General features: G+C 36.4%; 2 pseudogenes; one reads left to right on the forward strand and one right to left on the reverse strand.

Annotated features, from left to right (window-relative positions):
• Positions 1 to 16: 16 nt before the first annotated feature.
• LOC125403690 (kelch domain-containing protein 3 pseudogene) lies at positions 17 to 521 on the reverse strand (annotated as a pseudogene).
• Positions 522 to 785: 264 nt separating this feature from the next.
• Positions 786 to 19,151, forward strand: LOC146889281 (large ribosomal subunit protein eL34 pseudogene; annotated as a pseudogene).
• The last annotated feature ends 1,993 nt before the right edge of the window (positions 19,152 to 21,144 follow it).

The following is a 21,144-nucleotide window of genomic DNA, read 5'->3' on the forward strand; positions in this document are numbered from 1 at the left end:
AAGTGCCGGTTCAGCCTTACATTATAGCCACCAAAGATGTACAGCTGTGAATGTCATTGGAAAAGTAGCCTGCCAACTGCTCATATCCCCCCCAAAATGTAAATGATCTTGCCCAAGACACAGGCTGAAGGTTTATTCCAGTCCCCAAGAACTGTTCCTGACACTTGGGGTGTGGACCACTTGTGAGTATTGACATCAAAGGCATAGAGTACATTGCAGGCCGCTTCAGTGTCATTGCACCCACCCCAAAGGAAGACGGTGCCATCAATGAGGACGGTTAAGTGTCCATACCGCAAATAGGGCACAATAGAAACCTGCCCTCCAACGGCAGGCCTCACTGGGGGCAGCATTGTCTAACGCAAGAACACAGCATTGAAAATGTGCACATCTATCTGATAAAGTGTCTCGTAGTCTTCACCAGAGCAGTAACCCCCAAAGGGCTATACTGGGTGCCCAACAGCCACTACCACATGGTTCACCCTGTATGGCCCGCCCTTCAGATGCACTGTCCTCTGTAACATCCCCTGGGGCACAGGTTAGAGGAACATGCCCCCTCCACCTGGCGTGGCCTGCTGGCTCTGCTACCTAGGACAGGGAACTCCAGGTAACCATGGTTGATTAGCCCTGCATGAGAGCAAGACACAATGATCTTTGGGGTCTTCGCATTGTAGGAGGTACAGGCTTTCACATTTGAATCACCATCTACCATTGCCCAAGCTGTATATTCAGAAAACGGCTTGAGAATAACTCCTAGCACAAGTTTGCCATTCACAGCTACTCACACCATGGTAGTGACATACTTCCGAAGATCCTCCGTGTACTTCTGTGTAGCAACAAGCGGGTCAATCCAGTCACGCTTTCTGCAGGTACTTCTTTTTTGTTGTTGTTCTTGTTTTTGTTTTTTGTTTGTTTGTTTTTTTGTTTTTTTATTAAAAATTTCTACCTCCTGCTCTCCTCCTACTTCCCTCCCCTCCCCTCCCCCTACTCCTCCTCCCCCTCCTTCTCCAAGCCAAAGAGCAGTCAGGGTTCCATATCCTATGGGAAGTCCAAGGTACTCCCCGTTGCACCCAGGTCCAGGAAGGTGAGCATCCAAACAGACAAGGCTCCCACAAAGCCGGTCCATGCAGGAGAATCAAAGCCCAGCACCATTGTCCTTGGCTTCTCAGTCAGTCTCCCCACCGTCAGCCACATTCAGAGAGTCTAGTTTGATCACATGCTCCATCTCAGTGGGTGAACACACCTCTCGTGGTCCTGACTTCCTTGTTCATGTTCTCCCTCCTTCGGCTCCTCATTAGGACCTTGGGAGCTCAGTCCAGTGCTCCAGTGTGGGTCTCTGTCTCTATCTCCATCCATCACCAGATGAAGGTTCTATGGTGATATGCAAGATATTCATCAGTATGGCTATAGGACAAGGCCAGTTCAGGCACCCTTTCCTCTGCTGCTCAAGGAACAAACTGGGGACATCTCCTTGGACACCTGGGAACCCCTCTAGAGTCAAGTCTCTTGCCAACCCTAAAATGGCTCCCTTAATTAAGATATATACTTCCCTTGCAGGTACTTCTTTAGAAGCAGCTATTTCCTTCAGGATGTCCTCAGGAATCTAACGATTCCATACATTGACCTCTTTGTCAGATGCATCCACATGTTCCTCAGTATTTATCTGCATGTTGGGGAAGGCGGTCTTGAACAGATAGAACATCTTGCAGTTGGGCAGCACGTCGCCACTGGTCATCTTGTCTTTATTGCCCCTGCCCATCTCACCTGCCTACCCTTTTGGACCCTGGACTCAGTATACCTCCACGTGGAGTCGATGGTCTAGAGGTGTTTTCTGTGCTGTGAATTCAGTGGGGAGTTGTTCGGAGGAGGGCCATTTTCCACCTCCCTTGGGCCGAGGGCCTCTTCCCTTTGTGCTCTGTTCCCATTCACCACCCTTCCACTGCTCCTGGACCTTTGCTCTGACTCAGGCAAGCTCGGTAGCAAGGCTGTGCTAGAAAGGGACAGGAGTGAGGAGAAGGAGAAGCCAGAAGTGTCGAAGCCTCAGGCGCTTCCCTCTCCCCATGACCATTCCTTTCCCTGCTTGAGCATCTGCCCAGAAGGTGAGAGGAGCCTCAGCTGTTGGCATGAAGCTACATGTAGTAATTTTGAAATTCATCAGTAAAATACATCCACTCATAATCGTTCAAAATAATTTTTCTTCTACCAGCATGATATGATATGATGAACATTAATGCTATGATCCACCAACCCACATATTAAGGACTAATGAGGCATAAATCTTCAGCAAAAAATCTTACCTAATCAGAAACACTAATTTTAAAACTTAAACAAGCAAGACATAAATATTTTGTTTCTAAAATATATTTAACATTTGCTTATTAGAGAAACTAATGTTTACCTAATGTGTGATGTGGGATTCTCCTCTGTATGCTGTGAATATTATTGGTTAATAAATGAATTGCTTTGGGCCTATAGCAGAGCTATAGGGGAACAGAGCTAGCCAGGGAAAACTTACTTGAATGCTGGGAGAAAGGAGGTGGAGTCATGGAAAAACCATGGAGCCCCACTGGAGACAGATGCCAGAACTTTTGGCAGTAAGCCATAGTCACGTGGTGATACACAGAGAGGTTTTCCTGATTCATCAGTAGCAGGGAAATAGCCACATCATTTTGAAATGTTGGCTTACTGGGCCATACTGCCAGAGCAACCTCTGGCTCTTTAAAAAGGCCAAGCATTTAAATGTGGTTTTGTGAGAAGAGTGCTACAACTTGCTTAATGACAACATAGACTGGCTGTGTGCCTAAAAATGAGGCTGTGAGCATGACTCTCAGAGGCAGAAAACAGCTCCCCCACGGTAGACTGTGTAGGGCAAGCAGGAACTGCCATATATGTCTGTGTAATGCCAAAGCTTAGGTTTTTAATAAGTGCTTAGCATTTTAAGAAGATGTCCTGGTCAGAAAAGGCTTACAGATACACAATAAGGACAAATTCAGAAGTAAAAGACCTCTAAATGGGTCCCAATGACAAATAAATGTAATTAGGCTTAGGAGAGAGAAGAAAAAGAATATAGAGTGTTGGAAAATAAGCAGATGGTTTGAACAAATGAAACAAAGTCTTTAAAGAGACAGAGTATAGTCAGTAATAGATTAAAGGAGTAAAGATAACAAAATATTAAACTTGTATGAAGAGTAATAGAGTAAGAAAAATAAGCCATGTAAAGATGGACTATACATAGAGAGTCTGGATTATGTATATCAATATGGTTTCTTTGAAGTTTTTGACTGTGAAGGAGTGAAGCAACCAACATATATACTTTAAAGGTATCTTGTCTTCAAAATTTGGATCTAAGGATCTTTGCTTTGGAAAAGAGGCTCTTTTCTTCTACAAAAGAAGAGAACTTGGGGATTGCTGCCAGACTAATGTGGTATGATGGGCCAAGATCCCTTGAAAGGTCACTGTGAACACTCCTAAAATACTTCACCCAACAAAAGACAGGAAGCAGTTTGGAGGAAAACTATGCCCATATTCCCAAATACTGTTCATAAATGTTTGTTTACATTTAAAGGGGGATATTCTATAGAGATTTGCATTGGTTTGGATCTTGCTTTATTGAGACAAATTTAAGGTCAATTTTATTATATGTGTATTTCTGCTCTTGATTAAGGTATTGTGTGCAGATCATTTAAAATTATAATGTATAATTAAGAAATATAGCTTAATAGAGAGTCATCTATAATAGTCAGGCTTCTAGTCATGCTAGATAGATTTTCTAGAAATACAGAGATGTGTTTCAGATGGATAGGTATTCTTCAAACCTTTCAAAGACTACAGGATAAGGCATTTAAAATGTTTAAGAACTTAGGACTTTCTATGACAATGAGACACATCTGCTCCTGGCAGCACCAATCTACTTCAAGAGGATGACAGACATTGAAGAGTCTTCTTATGGAGTTGGTTACCCATTTGGGTAAGAAACAGATCTTGATGCTTGATGTACTGGACAGACAGGACCCACAAAAAAAATGATTGCTGAACTTGCCTAAAGGTGAGACAATCCTTCAGGGTTCCTGTTTCATGAAAGAGTCTGCCGACATTTTGCAGGACACAGAAAAAAGTGACTGATAAACTGTCAATATAGGCAAAACTATCTTTGAAATTTTCTGCTTAATAGAAATGTCTGCTGGATACTATGAGCCAATAGGCTGAAAATGGATGTCCCAATGGTATAGAAAAACTTTGGGTGACTGTCCAGGCAGAGAGATGTCTCTGTCAATTCTAGAGTGTTGCACTTAGGTAATATTGTATCTTTCTGGAGTCTTTGATAGAGTTAAAGAATAGTTATAATTATAGTTTTCCTTAGTTTTGATAAAAGATAAAGTATATTTAAAAATTGTAACTATAATCCTTATGTATACCTGTTTTTTATATGTAATTTGACTATGTTAAAGTTAAAACCTTTCTTTTTTATTTAAACAGAAAAGGGGAGTTGATGTGGGAGTACCCTCTGTATGCTGTGAATATCATTGGTTAATAAAGGAATGGCTTTGGGCCTATGTAGCAGAACTATAGCAGAACAGAGATAAGTGGGGAAAACTAAACTGAATGCTAGAAGAAGGGAGGCAGAGTCAGGGGGAAGCCATGTAGCCCTGCCAGAGGCAGATGCCCGGAATTTAGCCAGTAACCCACAGCCATGTGGCAATATGCAGATTAATGAAGTGGATTAAATTAAGATGTAAGAGTTAGCCAATAAGAAGCTGGAGCAATTGGGCTAATAGAACTAATAGCTTCTGTATGATTATTCGTGGCTAAGCAGCTGGTAATGAAACAAGTGGCATCCTCCAGCAAATGTGTGCTTTACTGAATCTTACATGTGACAATTCTTTAAGTATTCACTCATGTGTTTCTAATTTTTTAGATATACACACATGAATATATACAAAATACATGCACACACACATATATATATATACATAAAAAGCAAAATTCTCAATATCATGCATATGATAAACTGATTACTCTCAAATGCATTTCTAACTTGAATATCCAACTGAAAATCAAAATTATATAATTAAATATTTATCAGGTTTCTCTATTTGAATTAAAACCTACTATATCTAAAACTGATTTCCTCACTATCCCCATAAATATCCCTGACACTACTTTTACCAACTCATTTATTGCTCCACCATCTTATAAGAAATCCAAAGCATTCTCTGTTTTAGTATCCTTTTCAATGTTTGTACATGTATATAATGTATTTGAATAAAATACACCACCATTTCTTCCTCTCCAATTCAACACTTTCTATTTTTTAATGTCATTATATTAAACTTATTGTTAAACCTTAGTGGCTTTTCTTTCAAATAATATATAAAATTTAACCACTTCCTACTTTGATCATTGTTGTCTTAGTGTCCTAATATTAGCTACTATCTGGATTACTTCAGTAGCATTTGAATTTTCTATAAAACTTCCTTGTTTGAAACCATTAAATATATTCATCTTTAAAATAATGCTATTCTTTTCAAATGTGAAATGAATATCAATATTTTGCATAGAAACATCCAGAATCCACAATATTATATATATTTAAGGAAGCTGTTTCTATTAATAGCATATGAGACTACATAGCCTGAATGTGAATTGCTCCCTTACTTTCTTGCTTTTTGAAATTTTTACAAGTGTATTGACCTCAGTTTTTAAAATGCATTTTGTGTCATACAGTTATTTCAAGCAGAGCCAAGCAGAAGTTTCCTCCACTATCCACAGGTTCATGGACAAATACTAGGGCAAGAAGGCGTCCTAGTCAGTGCTAGCTTTCTGTTTCCATGGCATAGCTAAATCACCCAGGAACTCACAAAGATGATTGTAACCAGATAATTCCTATACCACTAGAGATTATATTCATTACACAGATATAGTCAAAGGCAATACATGTGATGATTGAGGTCTGTCAGCAGGTCCCTAGGCCTGGCAGAATCTATCACCCCTAACTTCTATTCAATATTCTCCCATCCGATCTGTAATAGAGGCCAATGAATAACAACCATTTTCACAACATTTATAGGCCACTTTCTATTCCTTTCCTGGATGCGCCTGATCAGTTTTTACAGCAAACACTTAAGAAGCAAAAGCTTCTGTTTTGCTTGTTGGTTTTGCTTGTTCATTTGCTTGTTCTTGGATGTATTACTTCTACCCCTTTGGGCTTCAATACGGGAGTCAATTGTTTTCATCTTCTTCACCTTTTTTTTTTTTAAATCTGATTAAATGTTCCTACTCCTGATCTACTTTCCCCTAAAGCATTAGACCACCATCTCATATTATCACTTTCTTGTATGCTCCATTTTGAGGCAAAATAGTTTCAGTGTATCTTTTTTTATAGAAACAATAGCCATATGATATTTAGGATGATTGCATTTTGAGTTCTATTTTCAAACGTCGTCTTTTTCAATACATTTATTTTCCAGATCAAGAAACTGTCTCACAGCCACTTTCCAAAATATTACCATATTTGAATAACCCCAGAGTGCAATACCCATTATTCTGTTTTATATATAAAGACACTGGAAATTGTGGCTCCATAAGGCGAGTGACTTCCGAGTATCACACTGAGAAAAAGCAGGACTGGATGTGACAATTTTTCTCTCATACTTTGCCACTTCCTACGTATGAATCAGAAAAAGACAAGTGTTAAGCTCTTCAGTTTATGTGATGTAAAGGAGGAGGAAAAGGGGAAGTACAGGGAACAAGCTGAATTGATGATTTCTCCTGAACAGCTTACTTCTATATCTTTGTCATGGCTCTTCTGCCATCTGGTACAGTGCTGATAAGTTTCCTAGGGCAGAGACACAAAGATTAGATTAAACACAGAGCAGCATGGGCAATTATACTGTTCTTAAAGGAGACCTTGTCCCTATGTGGGCTCAAAACATGGCTAGGAAAAAAAAAGTAGTGGGTATAAAGCATCCTTTGCAACTCTTTCCTGATAAGTAAGAAACCAAGTGGTTTTCTCTGGTCTATGGAAGTGTTTACTCTGAATTCTAAGGTCAGTCAATGTAATTATACATATTCATGAGTTCCTTCCTTTGTTCGGATGTATTACAGTAAAAAATGCAGCATGTTTTCATAATTAAAAGCATACTTTTAATTATAAAGTATGCATAAGTATATATATCAAAATATCCCACTAATGATAAATTCTGGGCTTAGACATCTATCAACTGATTAACAAATAATGAGGTGATATATATTGGAATATTACTCTCCCATAATGACAATTGAAATTATTAAATTGTCAGGTAAGTGGATGGAGTTGGAAAGAACCATCCCATGTGAGGTAATTGAGACCCAGAAAGACAATCCCTGCAGTTTCTTTCTCATATACAGATAATATTTGAAACTTTGCATGTGAGTATCTAAATTGGTGCCCAATTTAGAAGTCAGAAAAGTAGTAAGGGACCATTGGATGGGGCATTTCAAAAGTAAAAGAATATAACATAGGCAATATGAAGAGGGAGTGAGAATAATGGAACAAGAGGTTTAAATTGAGTGAAAGTGAGAGGGGGGAAGCATAGAGAAATTATGGGGAAGGTTTAATTGCAGAAAAGACCTTGAAAATGCCATTTGGAAACCAAAAAAATCAAAAGAAACAGAAAAGAAAAGCCAGGTGGTGGTGGCACATGCCTTTAATCTTAGCACTTTTGAGGCAGAGGCAGGTGGAACTCTGTGAGTTCAAGGACAGTCTGGTCTACAAGAGCTAGTTCCAGGACAGCCAGGCCTGTTTCACAGAGAAACCCTGTCTAAAAACCAGAAAAAGATGCCATTTGGAAGCCTATTACTATAGATACTTCCCAAAATATATAATGCAGAGCCATGTTTCCAGCTCCATGATTCCATTCTTCACACTATTGCTAGAATAATCATCTACAAATATAAACATGGGAAAGTGTTTATAGCCTCTAGCTTGTATTAGCCCACTCAGTGCATTCATATGATGATTTGGATCAAGTAAAAAATTACTTGATATGGCATAAACCACATTTCATGCTCTAAAACATGACTAACTCTGTACCCTCCCCAAACATAATCTCCCCCAAATCTCAATATGCCAGTCATAAGAAATTACTTTCAGTTGTCATTTGTTGTTCTCATTACTTGAGGCACCTTCCCACATATGTCTCTTAGCCCACCCTACCCACAAACTCACCCTATTATCCCTTTTTCTGATAGTTCATATTCATCTTTCAAGTCTCTGACTACATGTTTACTTTGGAAGTACTATGTATGATAGCCCTATGATATATATACATTTATGACTCTGCAGATCTTAATCATAGAACATAAATCATTTCAACTCCTTGACTTAAATTCATAGTCTAATTTTACTACATTATGAGCTCACTAAAGGTTAGAACTGTTTCTTTTCACTTTTCTTAGCAGGGTAATACAATAGCTAATACTGCTAGCCCTGAAATGTCCATTTGGCTTCAAAATACTCTCTACCAACTTATATTAGTGCCCCTATTGCACCCTTAGAGATACCTTGCGGTGCTTATTGTTGTTGTAGTTGATAGGTGTCACAACTGGAAAGACTTTTGAGTATGTTCCTCCCTTGGTGCCTTGAATAGCACCTTCCAGCACTAGGAAATGAAGACAGATGGTGGATGTTCTCTGTGGTTCTTACCTTCGAATATTGGAGATGTGAGTGCACAACATGTGTAACCTAAGAAACCAAGAAAATAAATGGGGTACATTGGGAAGGGGGTAAAATTGCTAGGAATGTGGTTATATGAAGGGAGAAATGGGAAAAAGTTGGAAGGGGCTTTAATTGAGGAAAAGGGAGGCAAGTCAATACAGAGTGAGAGGAAGGGGAAATATGAATAAATAGCACTAAGGGTGTTTGAAAAAATCCATAAGTAATACTATTTTACATGTACCTAAAATTTCATATAAGACACATAACTGCATTTTATAAATAGTATGCAATTTAAGTGTAGTTATGCCACTTGGTGGGATAATGCTTCTCAAAGTGTTATAGACTAGCTAACAAAAATTCCAGTACCAGGAATGAGAAACCTCCTTTATTGTTGTTGGTCAGGGGTTCAAGAAGGACTCAAAACAATATAGAATATGGCTATTGAATTTGTTTGCCTCCCAGAGGTTGAAGTTAATTTCCTATTACTGATGACACCACACACTTTGGTCAGAAGACTTGGAGGAATCAATCTGGATCTAAATTAAAAGTGTCTTTCATGAAGACCATTTCCCTAATTTTTATCTGAGCAAGTTTGTTATTGATATATAGAAAATCTGCTCATCTTGCATTTTGACTTTATATCTTGAAACTTTGTTGAAAATCCTTAACAGATATTTTAAAAAAATAAAGTTCTAGTATAGTCTGTAGCAACTTCTAAGCTTATATTCAGGCCATCTGATATTAGAGATGATTTGATTTTTCCCCCTTCCAACAAAGGTCTTATGTCTCTTTCTTGTCTATTGCTCTTCCTAAGGCTTTTAATACGAGTGGAAAATATGGCCTCTCTTGTACCATTTCACATTTAGATGAAATGCTCAGTTTTTCCTCATTTCCTCATGTTTGTTATATGGCCTTTATTATGTTGAGATGTGGCTCATCCATTCCTAAGTTCTTCAGGACTACCTGAAGGCAGGTACAATATTGTCAAATGTGCTCTAAATATCACGATGAGGTTCCTTCTGTTCTCAAATCTATTTAAATTGTGGATTACTTTTATTGATCCAGATGTCAAGCTATACCTCAGAGCTAAAGTAACAAAATGAGAGTGATACAGGCACATCAAACTAACCTTGCATGCCTGGGATAAAACCATTTTATCCATGGTGCAGAATATTCAAAATGCATCATTTAGTAGAATTTTTAAGTATTTTGTTGAGAATTTTTGCAGTATTTATCCATCCTATCAGTTTGGTTTATATTTATGTTTATTATGAGTTTTGTCAGTTGGATATTAGGGTAATACTGGCTTCACAGAATGAGTTCAGTATATTCCTTCACTTTATATTTTGTGGAAAAGTTTAGGAAATATTGGTATTAAATCTTTCCTGAAAGTATGGTTAACTTTAACAGTGATCCCATATATCTCTAGATTGGCATTTCTTTCCGAAGTAAATTTTAATCACTGCTTCTATCTCATTTCTTTTTCTGGTTCTTTCAAATTCCCTTTGTCTTCTAGATTTAATTCTAGTAGATCATGAGCATTTAGAAATTTCTGCATCTCCTCTGTGTCTTTTATCTGTTCACAATATTTCTTAATGATCTTCTGAAATTTATTGGAGTGTGTTATAACAACCCACTTTTAAATTTATTATGTGATCTCTCTTCCCTTGGTAGTTATCTAGTAATATGTCAATCATGTTAAGCTTTCATAGAAAACTAAATAATTTTATGTGTTGGCTTTTAGTTTGTGTTTCACTAATTTCTTCACCCAAATTTTATTATTATAGATATATTTTTCAATTGAATTTAGTCTCAATTTGTTTTTTAGAACAAAAACAGGTTCTTTTTATTGGAGAATTTTCTAATTTTTTAAATGTGAGAACTTATAGCTATAACTTTTCCTCTTAGGATATCTTTGACCATACTCCAAACATTCTGATAAGTATTGTCGCTTTCATTCATTTTGGAGTATTTGTTCATTTCCTCTTGGAATAGTCAATTACCTACCTCTTTAAGTATGTTTTTTCCAGTATCTTTGAATAATTTGGGTTTTTTCCTTGAGGTTGTTTTATAATTTTATTCATTGATTTGCTCCTCTGTTTATTTAAGTCCTCCATATGTCATTTGTTTTTTTTTTAAATAATTTCTCCCCTCTTCTGACTCAATCTGAAGGACTACCATTACAATGTGTTATCCTTCTTGCTTCTATGTGGTGGGTAGATGGCTACAATTATCCCTAATCATTTACCAGAAGTCCCACTAATGAGTGGCAATAAGGATACATGTACACTTCACTTATGTGCTCATGAAGTTCAGTGACCACTGCTTTGGAATACTGGTGTGCGGGAAATGCAGTTTGTAGATATTTTTAGATCTAGTGGAATCAATATTCAAGTAGTGGAATGAGGAAGGAGTGAAGAAAGGGGAAAGGAGATGGAAAGGTAAGAACCAAAGTATATAGATAAGAGGCATAAGAGATAGTAAAGATACTACTGTAGTTGTGAATATGTTAAAAGAGGATTTTTGTTAAGTGTAGGGAAGCAAGGGACAGCCATAGAGAAATTTTCTTGTGATATGGAAACTAAAATACAGAAGAAACTTAACAACTAAAGTTCAAAGTTATACGTTTAATCAAAATAAATATGTAAAAACAAGAAAACACCAAAAATATTAAAAATGAAGATAAGAAATATCATGAAAAAGAAGATGTTGTGTACTTATTATTCCTTCTTCACTGTGATGTAACAATTTGTGCCTTTGGATTGTCATTGGTACCAGTCTGCATAGGTGACTAAGAAGACTGCTTGTGTCTGTTTATCTCAGAAAAGGAACATGATGGGAACAATCCAGATAAGATTTGCCTCCCTTAGAATTCTTTATCCTGAATACCCTACCTCCCAGCCAGTTAAAACTTTTCTTCTAGTGAAAGAGAGATTGACATTGCCATAGGTACTGCTTTCTGATTCAGGAAGGTTTGGAAGATCCATCCACCTGAGAGCTTTGTGTACTGTTGGACAACTCAGTAGGGTTGCACTACACAATTCTCATTATTCCATGTAGAATTACCCAGCAGTGGCAAGTGAGACAGAGTCATTTTCCACAGCTGGTTATCTCAGTTGCAGCTTTCATGGCCACAGTTCGACTACGCAATACCGTGTTTATCTTGCTCCAGTGTTCTCTCTTCGGTTTTCAACAGCTCAGATTTTCTTCTGACTCTTCCAGTTCCAGTACTGAGCATCTTATTGATGACTACAGTTAACACAGGTTAATAGCCATAGTAACTTTGGTGGTAGCAGTGGCTTCCTAGGTGGGCACTGTCATCTGGCAGCCTGGTTTATCAGTGGAAGGCATTCATTGACATGTACACCTAATTCTAACTGGTGTGTAGGAAAGTCCACAGGACAAGACAGACACAGTGGTGGAACACTCCAACTCTTCTTTTCTTAACGTTATTCCTCCACTGACTCGGATGCTGCTTTGAATCAATGATCTTAGACAAAATCCTGTACTTTCTCTTGAATCCCTACTATTATCCTCCTTTAAGCCCCACCTCTTGATCCCTTCCCCTCACACCTTAAATCTGTATTAAAATCTTATCTTGTTGAAATCTGCTATTGCTTCATAAAATCAAATAAATATCTTATGAGTAAATTAGTTAAGGTGGAGTAGAATTACTGCTAATGAGTAGCGTCTGTGAGAGTGTAAATGTAACATATACTCATAATTCCTGAATTTAATGTGATAGTTTCAGACCTTGTGTCATTCTTTAATCCTTATAAATCACAAGAACTCATTAAAGAAAGAGTTGTGATTAGGTTTATTACAGAGAATTTTAGTCAATAAAATTCTTCAATAAGAAAACTACTAAATTATTTAAAATTGTAGTGCCCAAGTAGTTCTATATAATCCATTCTACGATTAGGTATTTTCAGATCCCCAAGGGTAGTGTAATAGGATACTTGATTTTTAGTGAAGCTGAAAGACAAAAGGAAAATAAGTCATCACAAAATTCCTATTGACTTTTTGATGAGGTTTTAATTTATTTTAATTATTATTTTATTTTTTGAGATTATAGTATAATTACACCATTTCCTCCTTTCCTTTCCTTTCTCCAACACTACTATAAGAGAGAATACTTCCAAAGTGCTACTTTCAAATGAGCATCTTCAATGATAAGTACAAACTAACAATGTAAAATGGCTTTGGGACTTAGATTTTGACTTCTCAGTTATGCAAGTATTCTTTCCTTTGCACAGGTATGCATGATAAATATGCCTAATCATTGACATGACATGACCAAGGGGTTACATTCTAGTACTGTACCTTTTTAATCTTATAATGCTGAGTAAGCTTCTGTGTTTTCATTTGTAAAATGTAGAGGAAATCAACTAAATGCTGAAGAATTTTTGTAAGAATTAAAGTTCCACACATAGAATTCATGACATACTGTCTGACACATGTGACTAAAAAATAGGTACCTTTTTTAGTTATTGTGAGTTATAACTCTTGAGATCTTAAGTTGTTGATATATCCATACATGAGTATAGCTGCACTTGATAAATATATCCCTTAGCACATTGGTGACTTTTTTGTAGGAGAGTGGTTTTTCATAAGTAGTTTTGAAAGGCTTTTACATGGTCCTATTTAGTAACTAGAGCCTTGGCTATTTAACGTTATAGCTCTATGGCAGACGCTTTATGTTTTAGCTTCAACTTTGATAAAATGTCATCATCATCTCATAGGGTTGATGCGCGGTTAAATGAAACTGTTCATTATAGGTCTTAATCCGAACCTGAAACAATGTATAAACTTATCAGAAAGTCAACAGTAATAGGGGCACAATTGACTTGGCCCTTGAGATCTTCTTGATACTCCCTATGTATAATGAATTGAAAACTGATACAAAATGAATGAGAACATACAGAGAATGAACAAAAAATCTTCATCTATCAAGCAGCTACAACATTGGAAACACTTTCCTAGATAATTTAAAGAATTTTAATAATCATAGCATTGTGGAGTAGGGAATATCATTATCCTCATTTCAAAAGTATAAAAAGTATACTATTTCAAAAGAGCTACCCATCACACTACACAATGTAGAAATTAACTAGATAAAAGCCAGAATTGAACCTAAGCCGAAGATCACATGACACTAAAATCTGTGTTCTTTTTACGACATGTTTCCTCCATAAGTGTGAACTTGTTTACTGGATTAACTAGCTGTCATTGGCTATAGGGAAGTGTCCTAAGGATGATGTTGAAGTCAAGTGAATTCAAGAAGGAAGTAAAACAAAACAAACACACTTAGCTCTCAAATCAGTCCTGTTTCAAAACCACTAGTGAAGCACTTTTACCAGTTGCTTCACCTAGATTGCCTTGTGCAGTTAACTGAGGTGTGTCTTACTCTCAGGATCTATGACTATAGTTTAAATGTTAACATTTTTATTTCTTTAGCAGAATATGGAATTATCTAACTTCTTTTGTTTCGTTTGTTTATTTAATTCATGTGCCTTCCGTTCTAACTTTTCACTACTCTATCAACCAGACCTGCTTACTTCAGTCTGTTTTAATGGCTGCACTTCTAGTGTTAACAACATATCACTTATCAGGTACACAGTAGGGAACAAAAACAGCAGCATATAAGGCCAGAGCTTACAATTTATATAACATATAAGCAATCTGCTTTTGGTTACTTTTTTTTGGTTTTTCAAGACAGGTTTTCTCTATAGCCTTGGGGCCTATCCTGGACCAGGCTGATCTCAAACTCACAAAGATCCACCTGCCTCAGCCTCCTGAGTGATGTGGGATTTCCCTCTCTATGCTGTCATTATCATTAATGAATAAAGAAACTGCTTTGGACCTATAGCAAGGCAGAACTTAGCTAGGTGAGGAAAACTAAACTGAGTAGTGGGAGAGAGAAGGCGAGTAAGAGAGAAGCCGTGTAGCCCCACCAAAGACAGATGCTGGGAACTTTATCCGGTAAGCCAGAGCCACTTGACAATACACAGATTACTAGAAATGAGTTAAATTAAGATATAAGAGTTAGCCAAAAAGAAGCTAGAGCTAATGGGTTAAGCAGTGTCTGTGTGATTATTTTGGAGTTGAGCAGCCAGCAACCAGCAAGTGGCCTCCTCACTATACTTGAGTGCTAGGATTAAAAGCCTGTGGTATCACTGAACAGCTTGTTTACCTTTTTCAACATAATATTTTTATTTATCGCTTGAAAATTACATAAATGTTTATGAGGTATGTAGATCATAAACACCCCCTTTTATCCCCCACCAATTGCCACCAGGAAACCCTATAACATTTCCCTCTCAACTTCTTGTCCTTTTGTTTTATTTTTTTTCAGTCCACTGTGTCCAGTTGTTGTTGCCCCTATTTGCATGGGTTATACACTTGGGTGTAGGCAACCTACAAATGGGCAACTCCCAGAGCACAATTATTCTCCCAACTCTTCTCTTTTCACTAATTTGTTGGCTTTTCCATCAATTTCCTTACAAAGGAGGGAAATAATTTTTTTGTATTTTTTATTGTTCATTAGATTTCAAGGTCCATTTGTCCCTTCTTACATTCTGGCCATGTAAGCTAATATGTTATATCATGGGAATAGTGAGACACAAAATAGCAATGTTATTTATACTAAGTAAATCTAAAATTAACAATGTGCCTGAGCAAGGAAGTGACTCAGGAATGCAACTTTGATCAAACTAAAACATTTAGGAACATTTTCAAACTGTTCCTAATTGGAAAGAGGACTTTTGGGTGTACTTTTAAAGCACATTTCTAGCCCACCTATAAATATCTGAAAATTCAAAATAAACAATGATATCTTGTCAAGATCCCCTTTCAGGACAAAAGCTAACAAGGTAGTTAAAGATTACATGGCTCAATTGAAGCTCTTATTGTATATCTCAATTTCCTGAGTTGAACTACCTATGCAACTGTCCCTGTAGACCCAATACACTTGTATTTAAGGTACAGTTTAAGGAAATAGTGAAGAAACATCTCTTTCTGCCTAGAAGAAAGGAATTTGTCAAACTTCTTCCTCCATTACCAGTGGGTCGCATTTGTTTAAACCAATTAACAAGTAGAGAGGCCAAGTGACAAGGTGGGGAAACAACCTTCAAATCACCAGGGAAATAACAGATGAAATTGAACATTTGCAATCTGCTGTATCTGGATGCATAGTTATCTGAGATCAACGGAAGCCCAGAAAAGATCAATATAGGAACTATTAAGAGATGTATTCATGGGTCTGGGAAGGTATCTTAGCAGTTAAGAGCACTGACTCCTCTGCTCTTCTAGAGGTCTTGAGGTCTTGAATTCAATTCCCAGCAACAACATAGTGGCTTATAACCATCTATAATGCTATCTGATGCCTATTTTGGTGTGCATGCATCTAAGCAGACAGAACAATCATATCTAAAAATGCATTAACAAATAAACCTAAATAAAATTAAAAAGATACATTAAGAGAGAGAAAAAATTTGATTCATTGGAGTTCTGTTCATATTTTTATTCCTTAGCTTAATGATGTGTTTGAATTTATGACCTTTCACAATGTATGACCATTATATAGCCCATCATTTTCAAAAGCATTGATTAAACTAAATAAAGGCACTTGCTTACTTCCATTTCTTCAGGAACATCTAGCCTTAGTATATTCATAGAATTAAAGGTCTTAAAAAGTAAGAATATAAGCTAGGCAGTGGTGATGCATGCCTTTAATCACAGAACTAGGAGGCAGAGATAAGCAGATCTTTGTAAATTTGAGCCTGCAGCTTAGTCTACAGAGAGAGTTCCAGGAAAGTCAAGACTACACAACTCTGTCTCAAAAACCAAACAAGAAGGTAAGAGTATAGTTTCTGAGTCACTTTAGAAAAATAGTTATCTTACCTTAAAAGAACTGCATATAAGATATTAGCAGATCATAAATTTATTAATACTAATCCCCTATTCTTAGACAATATTCAAGTTCATCCTCTAGACAGAACATTTTTTTTTCAAATGAAAGCAACAGGATCACAAATAACACAATAGATCTTTCTTGTTAACTTAGCAGAAAAAAATTCTTATCCTGGACATAGCCTATAAATCCCCCTCGTACAAGTTGGAAATTCAGTGTTTGTGTCCCTTCATCATCCTTCCATCTTTATAACCTGAGTTTCTCTTTCTTTTCCATTCCCCACGCTAAAGTCAAAAACCACCTCTTTACCAGCATCTCATTCTTGCTCTGATTGTGAGAATGAGAAGAATGTCTGTCTCTGAGATAGAAGAACTAACTCCCTCTTACTTCTGCCTGCAAGGAAGGTATCAGAGGCAGTAGTGCCATTCTTTAGGTTAAAAATGACCAGGATAATTGTTGTTATTAAAGCATCTAAAGGTATCTGCTTGCCTGAATTCTATATTAGCATTTCTCCATCTCAACAAATGGAATTTCATCGATTTGTCAGTATGCCCAGATGATAGAACCTCATATATTATGAATGGCAGTTTGAAAATAATTACAGAAACAAAGACTTCTTTCCATCTACTTAAGAGAGTTAAATCTGTGTGCTTAGGTATCTTATCTGCTTTTCCTTTTTAATTTACATTTTAAGCAACCTGAGGTTGCTTTGTTTTCCCTTCCTAATCTTGTCTTTAATGCTCTGTTGCACGGAATAACAGTGTGCAAGTGAGGGTAATTCTGTTAGTGCTATGGAAACAGCTTATGGAAGTGAAACAGCATACTTTTCTGTTCATTCACTCTAGGTCAGCTAATAGTTTATTAGTAGCGGGAGTCAGTTGATTTTTGTGATCTGAGTCCAACTGATCAGCCAACACTTAAATGCTTAATCAGTCTTCAAAATCCATTTCTAAATGATCCACTAATGATACCATCTTTATAGCTTTTCTAAAAAGTCTAAAGATGTTTCAGAATAAAATTCTTAAATTAAAAACAAAACTGAGATAATACTTTTAAAAATAAATTCAGAGCTTTCCTTTAAATATCATGGAGAAGTAATTTTATTTGTTGTATACTAAACTAATGGTCATAAAGAGAGGCTGGGAACAGATGTGGTAAATGAATGTAATACATTTACCTGACACATCAACATCATATACTACATCATGAGAAAGTGCTGTAGCTAGGTAAGAAGTATCCCTGAAAAAATACCAAGTATGATGGAGAAGCAGAAACCCATACTCTGATATTCATTGCATAGGTTTACCCTTATCAGACAAAGAAAAAGCATTAGACAGGGGGGTAGACCATATAACTTGTGACTGATAACAAGTCTATTTGGGACTAGTGTCAATATGGTCTTTCAAAATTTTTCTTTCATGGATGCAACAAATAGCAGTTAAATTTTTATATATTAAATTTCCATGACCATTTCAAAGATGCACATAATACATACTAACCACAGATAATGCAAATAATATATACTCTCACACAGCAATGTAATATATAGAATATAGCTGTTAGGTATTTTTTAAATACAGAGAAGTAAAACTGGTATTATTAGACATATAGAAAGGGACAAATGAGGGAGAACAGAGCAGGGTAATGGAGGAGATGAATATGAAAACAATATATTAAATGTGTGCATAGATATGTCATAATAAAACCCCTTGTTTTGTTCAACGAACAGCTACAGCCAAGTCCATGTTGTCTAGTTGTGAAAGGTATGTATATAAGGTACATACAACAGTTCTAGAAATTGAGGAAAATCTTGGAAGCAAGAGTTCTGCCTACAGTAAGCTTTCAATTTAGATGCACCCTAACACCATGTATTGGGCAGCCTCTACCAGGATATCTGCTGCCCTTTGTTTTTACTGCTTTCTTATATGCTTGAAGATCTTAATGAATGAGAAGGGAAAGTAAATAGGACCTTGTAGGGCTCCATTTGCCATAATGGAACTCAACGTGGGAAGCAAATACTGAATGCCAATTAAGCATCAAATTACCCTAAAGTACTCAAATTATTAAAGAGTGTTAGTGCTTAACTGTAAATGACTATGCTAATACTTTCTTATTTCATTCAATTCTGGTAACAGTGTTTGGTTAGGCATGTGACAATTTTGTCTTCCAGGGATAGTGCTTTAGAGGTTCGTAGAACAGTCCAGCCTTTGACATACTATCATAGGCATTCCTACAGTCCAGCCTCTAACAAAGCTAGGCTATCTTAAACCCCTGGCAACAGGATTGTTTACCTTGATATCAAGAATGTTGGGAAAGCACCTAACCTGGCATGGGGTGTGTGCCAAGGCAGACTTTAGGGGTTCATGTTATAAGACGGAAAGTTTTTATGATATTGTCTAAGACAAAGAAGCATGTCAGCAGGGTCTATGGTGGTTCCATGAGTGCCAACTGTGTCATGGCAGGATCAAAAGGCCTTTCCTTATTGAGGAGCATAAAAATGTTGTGAAAGTGTTGAAGGCACAAGTACAGAGTCAGAAAGCAAAATAAATATGCAGCTCTTTTTTAAATAAAAAGAGAAAAGGGACAATATCAAATAAATCTTGTGATTCTCCTTGAGCTAGACACATTAGAAAGACAAGTAACTGTTGTAAGCTGAACACCTGTGCCACTGAAGGTGAGTGGGAAGGAGATATTTATGTTTACCATTTCCTGTAATCCTGACCGCAAGTGATCACCTCCTTTAATAACAAATTCACATGCCAGGCCCTTTTATGGAAGAAGATAGTGATTGCACTATAGTGCTCTTTGTAAAGCCGTTTGTTAAAGAAGGAACTACTTAAAAGCTCCAATTTATCTCTTTTGATATACCTCTATAATTTATTTTTTTCTTCTACATTTTTATGAACTGCCTATAGAACATAAATATGGAGATAGCCTACTCACAGACAAACAAATCTTATACAGCACACACAAAACATAAGAAGTTACTATCTCCTCCAGAGACATTCCAAAGCACTAATCTTATAGCTATCTGATCCCAGTAGTTCAGCCGTATAATTCCTACATTTTAAAGGTAAGTGGATTTGCTGAATCACTTAAATTTACTTTATCTGATTAGTATTAATGCTGCAATAAAAGGATTAAGAATATGAAGCATTTACATTCCTTTAACTCTGTCAGAACAGCAATGTGTTCACTTGGAAAGCTTTGCCTATCAACAGCTTCAGTTTGGCCTGACTGTCTTATTTGTAGGAATCTTTTACTTCATGATTAAATGACAAGATTTCCCATGGAAAGGGGCTTCATTGCTGTCACAAATCACCCATTTGCAAGACACCATCCAACCTTCCATTAGCATAGTTGCTTGTTTCGTACATTTACACATTAATAATGTGTGCATTAGCAGGCATATCTACTGAACTCAAGAGAAGCTTTATTTTCAAGGAATATGGAGTGTTTTGTGTCTTTCATTGAAATGCTATGCATTTTTTTCTGAGTGTGTTATTTTAATTTATATTTCTGTTTCCCTCTCATGTTGCCATCCTCAATACTGAATTTAAACATACCTCTTTATATATCAAATTACATTGTACTCAGTGAATATTTTATCTTCCTCTATCTAATACTTTCTAAACCTTCATATTTAAAGACAATAAATTTGCAAAGCTCATACCCTATAAATAGAGATGGTAAATCTTAATTATACTTTCAGATTGCAGTATCTGTTTCCAGCTGTGCATATGAATGTTTCTGATCTGGATGTATGTTCCAGTATGTTTATTTTTAATTCAAAATTACATCCTTCACAAGCCAAGCCCAAATGTGAAATGCTCAACTTTTATTTACAGACATGTGGCAATTGCTTGTTAACAATTCCATTCTTGGAAAGGCAAAATGACTCAAGAATGTAAAGGTGTTTGATGTTAAGTCTGACAAGCTGAGTTCAATCCCTAAAACTAATGTGGTTAAAGAGATTTGCAACTGTTTTTTGACTTCTACATGCACCTCCATGCATGCACACACATGCTCGTGAATGCATGTGTGCTTGAACATACACACATATACACATAAACACACATTAAAATAAGATTGTGAACTTTTGTACCATAATAAAATTGCATATAATCGAAGAGATGAATATTTTCAAGCTTATTGAAATATAATAAAATAGACATATAGATTGAAATATCCTAGAGTAGTCTATAAGAATATTTTTATATTTATATATTAAATCAAACTAGTGTAATTTAATATTTTAAACATCATATTAGTTTCACTCCATAAATAGAATAAATGGACTTAAAATGAAGTTGAGGAGATTATTTAGGTTTTATTCATTTAATCACCCAAATGAGAAATGAATATGGCTTGGATTAGATGGTGGAGATCAAGATAAACAGTCAGACTGAATATATATTACTGACTTGGATAAACAGGACCTGTTGGTAGATTATGTATTAAGTGAGTTGTCATCTAGGTTATATTTAATTAAAAATGTTTTATTCTTTTTGTACTGTGTGTTTGCATGCATATGTTCATG

This window comes from Myodes glareolus, chromosome X (genome assembly GCF_982192425.1).
Source record: "Myodes glareolus chromosome X, mMyoGla1.1, whole genome shotgun sequence".
Lineage (NCBI taxonomy): Eukaryota > Metazoa > Chordata > Mammalia > Rodentia > Cricetidae > Myodes > Myodes glareolus.